This window comes from Mus caroli, chromosome 10 (assembly GCF_900094665.2).
Source record: "Mus caroli chromosome 10, CAROLI_EIJ_v1.1, whole genome shotgun sequence".
NCBI lineage: Eukaryota > Metazoa > Chordata > Mammalia > Rodentia > Muridae > Mus > Mus caroli.
In genome coordinates, this window is record NC_034579.1 from 18,925,243 (window position 1) to 18,938,359 (window position 13,117).

The following is a 13,117-nucleotide window of genomic DNA, read 5'->3' on the forward strand; positions in this document are numbered from 1 at the left end:
TTCCCTTCCCTTCCCCTTTCCTTCCCCTTCTTCTTCCTCTTCCTCATTTTCCTTTTCTTCAAAGCTAGAAGGAAACCCTCGGCCTGTGCATGCCAGGCATATTCTGCAACACCGTTTTAGCTCCAGCCCTAAAGGGTCCAGTCATCAGATCACCTTTTGGTCAGAGCTTAAGTCACTTCAGATGGTGTGAACAGATACTATGTGCCAAATATGGATAAGTTATCTAATAACGCAGATGAACCTCAGGTAGTCTGAAAAAGTAATCTTTCTTCTTTGAGTTTTTAATGTGAAAATACAGGACAGTTAAAATGGAAATAGTGAACACCCAACTCTGCCATGGGTCTTCTCAATGCTCATATGCCCCCAGATTTAGCTAGAACAGCTGAGGGCCAGCGGACAGGGGAGCAGAGTGCCAAGGTTTGCTTCTGTACACTCAGCAGTCAGAACTTGGCAGCTAAATATTGTGCATATTTTCTGTCCAGAATGTGAATAACTATTAAAGGAATGAAAATACGTACAAGGGTGATGAAGTCATGATTTTAAATTCAAAGTATAAATATACTTTAATCTGTGGGACTGTGGTGGAAAGTTCAAATCGACTATGGTTTGTGGGATTTGTTTGGAACATTTAAATACGTCTCATGCTTGTTGGAGCTTTCATTGAATACATTTGACATCATTACTGTCATACTTAAGCAACTTTGTGAACTTACAGGTTTTGATTTATAGTATAAGTAGTCTTTGTATTTAATTAAAATATAAAACTAGCACGATGATCAATATAAAAAGCACAATTTAAGTATGTATAAAATCATGCTATCAATACCTCTGAAAGCTGGTGTCTGATATTCTGGCCCCCGGGGTCACTTTTCATTTAGCAGGTATTCACTACAACCTTCCGCAAATCAGGTAATTTATGACCCTGTGGCTTTATCACTTGCATCCTTTGCTCCCTCTTCATTTCTACCTGTTTCCTGGCTGATGCAGGATGCGCTTTAGTTATGACACCTTATGAGGTGGCAGTCTGTCCATGCAAAAAGAGAAAGCTGTACTCACATTTTCTTTCTTTCCTTTAACTAACACATGCTTTAAATAACCTTTCTCTGCTGTAAGCAGTTTTATAGATTTAAATCTGGGCTCCAAATAAAAGAAGTGTGTTTGTTGGCTCCAATATAGCCAGTCTAAACCAGCCCTTCAGGGCTCTCTTTTATTTCATTGAATTTCCTAGAGAGAAACAGGAGAATTTACTATAAAGAAATGGGTACATAGGAGAGGCAGGATAACACTTAGGTTTGGAGTCAACTGGATGGAAGTTTTCTTCTGGCTGCAGGAGCTGGAGCATAGTTAGAATTAATTTGCCTAGTGCCATGTGGTTGTTTTACAGATGAAATGAGACGCCATACACAGGTGCACACGCACACGTGTCAGCATGCATGTGCTAATTAGTAGGTGCTAACTCTTGTCACAATACGCTCTGCTTGCATTCTTATATGCTTCTTCCTCTTCCTCTTTCCCTTTCTCTTCCCAATCTCTTCCTCCTCCTCCTCCTCTTCCTCCTCCTCTTCATTATTTCTGCCTGTCCGGTTCTTAAAGTAAGATGTCTAGTTTTCTGATTGTTTAGATGTATAACTGCAACCAGTGCTTCAAGAGAAGTTAATCATTATGCTCTGTCTTGCATGAATTTTTAGTGAGTTATGAGCTGTGAATCTCTATTCTATGTACTTAGTCAAGTCCCGTAACTGTGAAAATCTCTGTACTATCTATCAAGATTATTTAAACCATATGGACTTTCTGTATTTTAATAAATAACAACTGAAATGCTAATTTCAAGATCAAGACAATTAAAATAGCTGATATTTTTAGATACTCAAGGTTTGTGTGTGTGTGTGTGTGTGTGTGTGTGTGTGTGTGTGTGTGTGTGTGCTTTCTAGATAGGGTAGACCCGGCTGTCTTGGAACTTGCTCTGTAGACCAGGTGGGTCTTGAACTTATAGAGATCTGCCTGCCCCTGCCTCCCAAGTGTGTGTGCCACCACTACCCAGTGATACTTAAGATTTTAGTATAATAGAATTAGATCTACTTGTGGGCCTTCCCAGTTTTTATAGAGCTGGAATGCTGTGTTCTGTGTGTGAACAGAGATTCACATACAGAACCTTTAAGGAAGCTCAAAAAAGGAGCACATGCAGAAAGGCTAACTCAGTCGAAAGGCTTATCTGATAAAATTAATGTTTTATATTTCTTCAACATACGTGATCATTTTGTAAAAATATAGTCTGTTATAGCAATTACTTCTTCAGTGCATATTAAGTGCTAATAAAATCACAAATTTGCCTTTACAGTGCTAGTCTCTAAAAAGCACCATTTTTATTTAAAAGGCTTGCAAAGTGATTTTCACCCAGATGGGAAGAGTGACTGGCTTGCTTTCAGGAGGGCCTTGTGAATTGTTTGTTGACAGCCCAGGTCCCCTCGGGTTTAGAGGGAAAAGGCAACAGAACAGCAGGGGGCTGAAGGCTTGGCACAGCGTCTTTTTCAACCCTTAGAACAAAGTTCCCAGGCAGAGTACTGTGACTCTTTACAGACATAAGCCATTGCGCTCGCTCTTCTCACTCTTCTCGGAGCTATTCCTTGTTCACGGTGATCTAGGAAAGGCAGGGAGAAGCTGATGGGGTCCAGCTCTTTCTGATGGACCCTTCCCCCTGCTTTACACAGTCTTTTAATCACCTCTCATGGTCGATCTGGTCCTTAATGGAGACGTTTCCAAACAGACTATTTTGTCAAACGAACTGGTGTTTTTTTCAGAGATTTTTTTTTCATATCTTCTTTATAATGATTCAGGATATTGTTAGGGACATAGTCTGGAGTCTTTGTAATATATGTAGACACTTATTTGTGTAATATATCTATGCTAGCTAATTAGGTGTGTCCATATGGTCATGAATCTCAAAACCTGATGTACTTGCCCGAGGGCCTAGGCCAAGGACAGAGAAGGCTTACTTCATTCTTTGGGAGCAATTCCATCGCAGAGATTAGAAAATCAGAAATCCAGGACTGGTTAGTGAGCTGTCTCATCTTCCGTATAGGATAATCCATCAACCCTTCTGTGACTCGACTCCCTAAACATCTTTGGAATTGATCCCACGGCATCCATCTTTCCATCCAACGTTACTGTGGGAGCTGCTGTTTTCATTCAGACTTTAATGAGGTTTAGTTCTACCCTTTTCTCCATTTTTATGATATAGCCAGACTAATCTTTGAACACAAATTTATGCAAGTCACTCTTCTGCTTCTACTGCATTTAGATTAGCTGGCTTCCTTTGGCTTGGGCAACCATGACAAAAGACTCTAGAGGAGGTAACACATAAGTAGTCAAAATTCATTGCTCACAGTTTTGGATTGTTTATATACTGTCTCATTATAGTCAGAGACAAAGCCTATATTAGCTCTGCTAGTATAATATGGTTCTGGGAGTCTTAACCAAGGCAATTAAGCAAGAGAGAAATAAATAAATAAAACATCATCATTGGAGGAAATTATACTTTCAGATGATAAAACTGCATATCTGCATAACTAGAAGACCTATAAGAGAAGTAGTTGAAAATGTACAGAAAGAATAAGAGAGTGATAAATATGATACATTGATGTTAAAAGTAACATTTTTTTTTTGAGACAGGGTTTCTCTGTGTAGCCCTGGATGTCCTGGAACTCACTCTGTAGACCAGGCTGGCCTCAAACTCAAAAATCCTTCTACCTCTGCCTCCCAAGTGCTGGGATTAAAGGCGTGCGCCACCACTGCTCAGCTGTAACATTGTTCTTAATTCAAGTAATACTCTTCCATAAAGTAAAGACAAAAGAGGAAAGGTCCCAGGACAGTAACTAGAAGGCAATTGACCCAAGCTCCTTAATGCTCGGGTCCCAGGGAGAGCAGCGCTGTGGAGGAGCTGGTGCTGCCCAGCAGAGTCTTAGGTGCTTTAAGGAGCTTCTCACTTAACTCCTGTTATGTCTCCCTGAAGGAGAAACCACGGCTGTTGCTTCATCTGGAACAGACTGTGTCTGCAACGTGCACGGTTACGTTTTCAAGAGCTTCCACGGAGGTACAATTTCTCGTGTGCAGTATCTACTTCACAGAGAAATATCTAAAAGACTGGGGTGGGGTGGGGGATGGGGTCTCACTTAAAACACACTCACCCTCAACTCTGAACTCTCAATATTTTGAAGATGTCACTTCTTAGCTAATAAACTTAATGCAATCTCCATGAAACTGTGTGCAGACCTTTAACAAGCTTGAGTACCCCGTCCTCATATTGCCTTAACATTTGAAAGGGTAAGTAATAAACTTATGCAGGAGAATGATGTGCTCTATTAGCGCATCTTATGAATATTCATTAATTTAAATAATCGTTTCTTGATGCCCAAGTAGACAGAAACACTTTTAAACTTATATGACTTCATGAATCCAAATGCAGGTGCAAACTTATGGAGTAAGTGAAATTTTAAATGAATGAAAAATGTATTTGTTCATTAAAAAAATGTTAACTAAGCCAGACATGGCAACACATGCCTGTAATCCCAATCCTCTGGAGTTTGAAGCAGGAGGATTGCCACGAGTCCGAAGCCAGCCTGGGCTACAAAATGAATTCCAGATCAGCCTGGGTTATAAAGTGAGACACTGTCAAAAAACAAAACAAAACAAAACAACAACAACAAAAAAAAAAACAAACCCCAAAGCAAATAAAAGAAATACAAAACACAAAACAAAATGAGGAGAATATGACAAATAACTTGATGTCTTAGGAAGTTCTTCTGTGACATAATTGAGAAAGCCATTGATTTCCAGTTTTTTTTTTTTTGTTTCTATAACTTTTTTTTTTAAGTAAGGCAGTTTCATAGATCCTTAATTCTTCCTCTCAAACAAATTCCTCCAAACAGAGTTTAAGTGTTGCCCTGTAGCTCAGGATGGCCTCAAGCTCACCAATTAGCCCAGGCTGTCTTTGAACTCCCGACAATCCTTCTGCTGAGTGTCACAGTGCAGTGAGGACAGGAAATGAGCACCACTGCCAGCTTCATTGAATACTATAGAATTCCTACAAACGAGACTGGATTTTTATTATACATGCATATTGATGTTTTTCTTTTGTTGTTTAGGCATCTGTAGAGAAGATCAATGTTGTTCCTTTTTTGGCTAAAATAACTACATGGATGAGGATAAAAAGGAATTGATTCTTTTAATTTCTGTGATGCCTGAAGTACTTTCAGCCACTTTCGAAATGGGTCCCTCAACTCTCCACTACATAGGGGACCTGGCTGAGCAGAGTCAGAGGGAAGACAGGATAGGTCTGCACAGACCCTGGGAACTTCTCCAGTGCTCCTGCTGAGGGTAGCCGCATCCTTAGAGAAGTTCCTACTGTTTATTATCATTCTTTACACAAAAGCGGGATAATTTAGCATTCCCCTCCAACCAAATTGGTTCTATTTCATCAGCCAACGATGCAAACACCTCCATGTAACAATGTCAAATTAAGCTACCCTGGAGGAGGGGGAGAGCTGGCACTGTGATAAATGACCGGTCAGTTCATTGTTTTCTTTCCAAGAGAAACCACAGCCAGATTCCACTTTATCTCACCCTGACTTTTAGCAAGATAGATAGCCACGCAAAATTTTCAGGTTCAAATAGTTTCCATCAAAGGGACTAAAAAACCTTCACGTTCTAGCTACACAGAACCTTCATCATTTTAACAGAAGGGATTTGATTTCTTTTACTGTGTAAAGAGGAGCTTAATTCAGACCACTTTCCTAATCTCAGGGCTTTAGCCAGAACAAAAGTGAAGAAGTAAAACCATATTGCTTTAATCACAGCGAGAGTAACAAAGGAATGTTGGTCCCAAACTTCGACACAGTTTTTATTTAGAATTGTGTATTATAGATTCACAGCACACTTGCATTATCCTTAAAGTTGAGGCAAAACTGTACTGCAAGCAGTACAATGCTGGTAAAATTAATTGTCTGCCTTTGCATTTGATTGTATCACAACTTAGAAATTTATCCACCCATTTTGCTGGTGAATAGAGCAAATGTATTTTAAACAGATTTTAACGTAGCAGTGAATATAACATCGAAAAATCTGAAAATGAATTAAGTTCATAAATATAGAGAAATGTCTGTCGGCAGTAGCTTGAAATTTTCAGATTAAGTACTGGACCGTTAAACGCAAAGGCTGTAATTAGTGGGGGATGGGGGTGGATCCCGATTCCACGATTCCACGATACCGAGGTTATCTTCAGTTAAGAACCCAAGTTATATAAAAGACACCGGAGGCTGCCAACCTAAAGGATTTTTACTCAGGAGGACCCTTCCTGGTATCGGGTCACCAGTAGGACACCAGAGCTGGATATCAGATTTGATGACCTGACAGGAACCTGGAGAGACAGGATCCAGGGAGAAGGAACTGCTCCCCACCCTAACTCCCAGCCCCTGCAGGCAGCACAGTCAATCCCCCTCAAACAGGGAAGGGGCACCCTGCCCTCAGGGCTGCAGGGACCAGTGCATGTGTGGTCGCTTCTGGGCATGCCCCTTGGGGATCAGCAGTGCGTGGGTGGCTCCTGTCTTCTGCTCTGGCATCTCCCAGGGTCACCCTGGACCGAACTCTTGGATTGCTCAATTTATCAAGGCCTCACATGCATTGGATCAATAGCGGTCTTTCCCGACCTTTAGGACGACTACTTCATATACATAGCATTCACTTTTGCTGTGCTCTTCAGTCCTTCACCTGGTTTTACACGTTCTGCCTTTTCTGCCGCCAGGGAGGGCTCTGTGGAAATGTCAACCAACTTTATTGGCCCCAACAGTCTCTGTTCACACTGCTGGGCTCCGGGGATAACTGGGAACAGTGGCAGATGTCCCAAACACTCAGGGGAGCTCAGCCTCTTGGAGTGCCCTCTATGGTGTCCAGGGCAAAGGATGCAGGTAAATCTCACAGTGCAGCAACTCTCCTTTGTCTGGAGGGTGGGAACCGTGCTGTCTGCCCCTATCTCTCCCGGGGATCTTGGTTATTCCTCGACCATTCCCATTCCCTCTGCACTAAGCCTAAGAAATTATTAAGTGTCTTCTTCAACCTAAAGCCAAGCAACCCGGAGCTTCCAATTTCCTCTGAAATCTTTAAAGCTTTGATCCCACATTTGCAGCTCGGTTTCCCCCACCCTACCGTGCTCCTCTGGGATCCCTCTGGTTCCTTGCTCAAAATACCTGCTGGCGCCAGAGGAAATTCACTTGTAACAGATACCCAGGGAGTGTAAAAGCAACACCCCATTTCCAGGGTCATGTTCCTCCCCCCACCCACCCCGTCTTCTGACCCATCAACGTGTCCCTTAGCGAGCCCCAACACCCGGAATTACTGTGGATCCTTAGCGCGCACTGGACGATCAGGGCCCTTTTAATAGAGTTGATGATTGCTATCTTGCACTCGGCGTCTCCTGCACTCCCTTTTCCCTTCGTGCCTTCCATCCCCACAGCAGCGCAGGGAAAGAGGGAAGTCTGTGAAATAAACCAGTGGTCAGAACTGATCCGCAGGTCATTTTTGTGAGACTCTGTTAAGATTTTAAGTAAACTTCAAAGCATCTGAAATAAGAGAAATATTACATTTGTTTCTAAAACTGTTATTGAAATGGAAAACAAAGAACAAAACCAACACACACACACACACACACACACACACACACACACACACCCCAAATCACACTTATAAAGTATCCGGAAGATTTAGCAGGTGATCTCATTCTACAATCTGTTTACTTTGTTTTTTCTTTTTGCATTTCGCATGCAAAGTGAGCCGCAGGCTGTGAAGAAAATCCTGTTACATAAATGCAAATGGCCAAGACTTGGAAAGAAATAAGCTTCAGAGAAATGACACACAAAGAGACTCACTTTCTATCTAAATATTTGTGTCAAGTGGCTTTTATCTAATGAAATAACATTATTTTATTTCTTTCCAAAGAAGCAAAGAAGTAAAGAAGGGTTTCCAGCCCATTAGGAAGCCCCTTTTGATGCTGTCAGGGTTTTAGTATGGTTTCATTACGCAATGCTCTGTTTCATTCGTGATATACTCCAGTAACACAGGTGTTGGGTCCTGGGATTCCAGGCAAGCACCCTCACATCCAACTTCTTATTCGGTTTTCTTGTCTAGTCCCTGGTCCCTTTCAATTCTACACCTTATAGACACTAGACATGAATCTGACTGTTGTACAATCCTCCGGGCTTCAATAACACTAAAAGGAAAGAAAGCATATATTTTGTTAGTATTTGTAGACATCTGAAGTCCAGTGAGATAGTTCTAAGTAATTTATTGAAAAAAAAGTTAGGACTCTGGGGCTGTTTTTCCTTGGCCTCAAGGCCCGAGTACTGCTGGGCAGAGTTCTTAAGTTCCTAGTTGAAGTAGAACCAACCCACCTTGATGGATAGCCAAGACTGAAAAAACAAAACAAAACAAAACAAAACAAAACAAAACAAAACAAAACAAAACAATGATTCTCCGTGTTTTAATTTCTTTTGCAACATCAATATTTTATGATTATTAATGTCTGGTCTCCCCTGAGCAAATAATTTCCATATTTAAGAGTCTATTTATAGACGGTGCCTGCTTTGTTCAAGATAGCATCTCAGCAGTGGTTTAAAGATAAAGTATGGATATACACAGGGGGCTGGGCTAATATGATCTTCCTTCCAGGAGAAGATCTGCCTCCTTTCAGAGGTTGGCGCACTTGTGGGGACTAAGAGCTAGCTAGAGTGATGGATAGCATTTGTAACTTCAAGTATTTTCCACTGTGTTTATTTGTTGAATGGCAACGTCAGGGGTTGTAATCATACGAGCCACTAGAAAACTGTATCTTCTTGATCCTAGGAATGCTAAGACTACTTAAGAATACCAGGGACAGCATGAAAAATACTTTACAAGCTCCAGATAGGATGTCAATGTTGTAATTGCTGTTTTTTGAACCTTTTAGGGAAACCAAGGGAGGGCCAGGGAGTTCCTCCGGGTTACCAAATTAGATTGCTAAGCTGTCCATTATAGAATTTATTTGACAGTTAAACTGTGTAAGGTCAGCTAAACCAATTGAAGAATTTCTTGCTCCAGAATATTTTGATGGGTGACAGAGTACAATAGTGTTGTTTTAGATAATATTAACTTATCCTGAAAATAAATCAGTTTTTGATAACTCCTAAGGTGAATGGCTAGCTTCAGGTTAACACTGACATGCAGGAAAATCAGGCTTCCTTTGGGCTTAGCTGAGACAAATTAACTGTAGGCTTAGAGAAGAAAAACAGCAGCAGCAAAGGAGCGAATGGGATAAAGTATGGAGATCTAAACAATAATGCTCTCAATAATGGTAATAACAGCGTTTTTGAGTATCTTCATTTAGCTTAATAAAAAATTCTACTTTGTGTCTCAAATTTTAAAGGAAAAGATTTTAAAGCCTGTAGTATTACTTAAAGCCAACATGTATTACGTTTCTGATAATTTGAGTTGTATAGAAAATGAAATAAATGTTGTACCTCCAAATAAATTCAATTTCAAATAATTAGTTAAATCTCTTGGCTTAAAACAAAACAAAGTAGAGCAACAACAAAACCAACTTAATTGTGCAACTTACTCAAGATAGAATTTACATATCTGACTTACACAAGTCAAGGAATTGTGTAGAATATTTGTTGATCTAACAGTCATCACTACAACATAATTTTACATGTTTTTATTCCACTTTCTCCTAGAAAGCTGTGTTTCATTGACAGTTTCTCTCTTTCCTCCCTCCCCAACACTGCCCTGGGCAAACATTAATCTGCCTTATCATGTGTTTCTGAAATTTCATGTAAGTGAAATAATCCAATTGGTGGTCTTTTGTGATTAGATTTTTTCACTTATGTTTATTAGGTATATATATATATATGTATATATATATACATATGTACATATATCTATATACACACATATTTACAGTTGAATAGCTTTACATCTCAGGGATGTGCTACATTTTATCTATTCACATCAGATGACAAACATTTTATCCATTTTGAATATTAGGAACAACGTTGCAACAATTGTAGGCTCTGTTCTCATTGTGTAGATATTACTCAGCTCTGCTTCTTCCTTGTGAAAGAAAAAAAAATCTGTTTTCTGCCATGAAAGAAATAGTTTTATTGGTTGAGCTTCCTATGTTATGAACTGTTTTTCCTGGAATATGAACAAAATTTATTTCTAAGGGGTCTTGTAAAAATGCTTGAAAAGTAGAAAATATGTTTTGGTTGAATAAAGGTGAATTACTGAAGCAAGCCAAAGAAAGCTACAGTCAAACATTAGAAAGTATTTGCCTGTGTACTTTCAGATCAAGATTTATCTGTTATCTATTATTTATTATTTTTCAGTGCTGAGGATCAAACCCAGGGCTTTGTGCATCCTGGGTGCCAGGCAAGTGCTTTACCACAGAATTTATCCTCAGATCCTTTGCTTGTAATGACTGATCCAGTGCAATAGGGATATCCGGCTATCTTTGACTCTGTCACCTTCAAATTCTTGGAAGCTTGCTGTTGTGATTCTTGTGTTCCCACACAACAAGGACTTTTTTTTTCACTGTAGACTTTGTTCTGCTCCATCTGGTGAGGGAGAGTTTCTTTAGAGTTTTGGCTTTCACCGTTGCTCATCATCTGATTTCTGTGGGATAGGCAGAAAACTTAGGATAGTGTATAGAAGCACACATTTTTGAATGTCTATTGTTTACCAAGTAACTCCCAGGAGATAGCATGGTTTATATTAGCTGTGAATGTGTTCTCTGTAGAAATGAATCATATGCGGATCGGACCAGTATTTATTGATTGCCTTCAACAAAGAGTTGATGCTGTTGATGAGTTTGTGCCAGTTTTCTGATAGAGGTAAGAATTTGTATTATTCTTATTAAACATACACAGAAGTCTGCTCAAAGTTGAACCAAGGTATCAAGGGAGGTCAAACTTGTTTTTATGTTAAAACCAAAGATCAAACCTATAAAACACAGAGACCTTTCTGACTGAGAATTCATACAGCTTCTACTTTTTATATAGATCAACCTTTTAGAATACCCAAGCCCTTTCAGGCACTCAAACTACATGGGACGCAATCTTTAGCACACTACCATCCAACGCTCCCGACAAAGAACTTAATTTTCACTGAATTAAAAGTTACATCACACAATCTGAATCACTGAGCTGGTGGTAAGATAATAATGAGTACTCAGACTGCCCCCTGCCCCCCATCCCAGCATCAGCAGCAACACTGCAAACATCACCATCTCTGTGCTGTTTCATGGGAAATCAATTTCATTCTATTCCCAAGTAGGAATTTTAAGGAGAGATTCTGTCTGTTCAGTCGCTGAAGTATCAGTTCAAATCCCAACCCTCCAAAAGACATCTACACTTTTGAAATCTCAGAAGCCTAAGACCAGGGTTGGGTTTCAGTTCAAAGAAAACATAGTCGTCCCAAGCTACTTGGGATTAGCATTAATGCCTCCTGACTCAACAAGACTTTAGGGCTTTCCTGTTTCCTCTCTTGTGTCTATTCCTAAACCTAGATGCAATCTATCTCTCTTATCTTGAAGTCTCTTTTAAAATTGGGCTAGGTCAGTGCAATGAAGACGGAATTTCCAACATGGAAGTATAGCTCCTAGGCTATAAAGGGACTACAATAAGTTGACATCTTACTGTCAAAGTTTCCAACTGTCTTTCCCTTTTCAGGACATCAGAAGAGATACAAGCAAGTCTCTGAGCTTTGGAAAGCGTGGCTCCAAGCATGACTCCACAACTCATGAGGGTGTTGTACTCATATTACAATGAAGCACCTGGGATCCATTTGCCAGTATGCCTGAACATTCTCAACATAGGGCGCTTCACTGCAGAATGATTCTCTAGTAATTAATTCCCTTTGCAAACAAAGAAATGAGAGAGGGCTGGAGAGATGGCCCAGTGGTTAAGAGCACTGACTGCTCTTCCAGAGGTCCTGAGTTCAATTCCCAGCAACCACATGGCGACTCACAACCATCTGTAATGGGATCCAATGTCCTCTTTTGTTGTGTCTGAAGAGAGCGACAGTGTAGTCACATACATAAAATAAGTAAATAAATCTTAAAAAAAAAAAAACCAAAAAACCCTGAGAACCTGACCATCGTTCATGGATTTAAAGAAACCGATCCCATCTAGTTGCTGAGGTTGTTGATTTCCTTAGTTATGCCAAGATTTAGAACTCATTTACATATATAATGCAAGGAGTATCCTAACAAGATGTCTTCAGAGTACAAAAGCTATGCAAGAGCATTGTATAGAGTCTCTGTCTACCTGCTCCCAGCCATCCTTGGAGAACATAAAATAAGGGCAATCCTTCCCTGATGGAGGGAATCAGACACCCATCTTACAGGAAGCAGGGAAAATGGATCATAACCTTTGGATGGACTCGAGTTACAAAACGGGGGGGGGGCGTTTCATCTTATTCTAAGGATACAGCTCCTTCCTTTGTCTCCTTGCACCACAGTGACAGCTTCCCTTGTTGAGAACTGCAGTTACATTAGCTTGTGTGTCTTTACACTATGTAGTTCAGGCCCATGTTTTGGGGGTAAGGACAGAGCAGTTGGAAGATAAGCTTGTGCCCTGTTGGAAGCATAAACATTTTTGTTTTGTTTTGTCTGTTTTTGAGACAGGGTTTCTATGTGTGGAACTCACTGTGTAGACCAGGCTGGCTTCAAACTCAGAGATCCACCTACCTCTGTCTCCCAAGTGCTGGGATTAAAGGTGGGTGCTGCCACCTGCTAGTTTAAAACTGTTTTTATAAACGTCTTTGAGACTGATGGGAGTAAATGCAGTGAAGGCGAAGGCAAGCGTGCTCAACAGGAGCCTTCCCACCGTGGGAAGCTGAGCTCTGGGTGTTCACAAGCAGGCCAAGGCCGAAAGAAAATGTCCAGTCTGTAAAGATGAGCTAAGGGAGCACGGAGAGGGAGTACTGCTTAACCCAGCAGTGCCTAGCGAAGGCCAGTGACTTATTGAACTTTATTCCTAGAGGCCCAGAAGCACAGCTCTGTTCAAGTGTGCGTGTGCGTGCGTGCGTGCGTGTG

At 40.6% G+C, this 13,117-nt stretch overlaps 1 long non-coding RNA gene across 1 annotated transcript; it reads left to right on the plus strand.

The window, feature by feature from the left end:
• The first annotated feature begins 6,370 nt into the window (after positions 1 to 6,370).
• Positions 6,371 to 11,957, plus strand: LOC110304028. The gene is made up of 3 exons (XR_002378999.1): positions 6,371 to 6,959; positions 10,820 to 10,913; positions 11,751 to 11,957. It is a non-coding gene; the product is annotated as an uncharacterized LOC110304028 (long non-coding RNA).
• Positions 11,958 to 13,117: the final 1,160 nt, after the last annotated feature.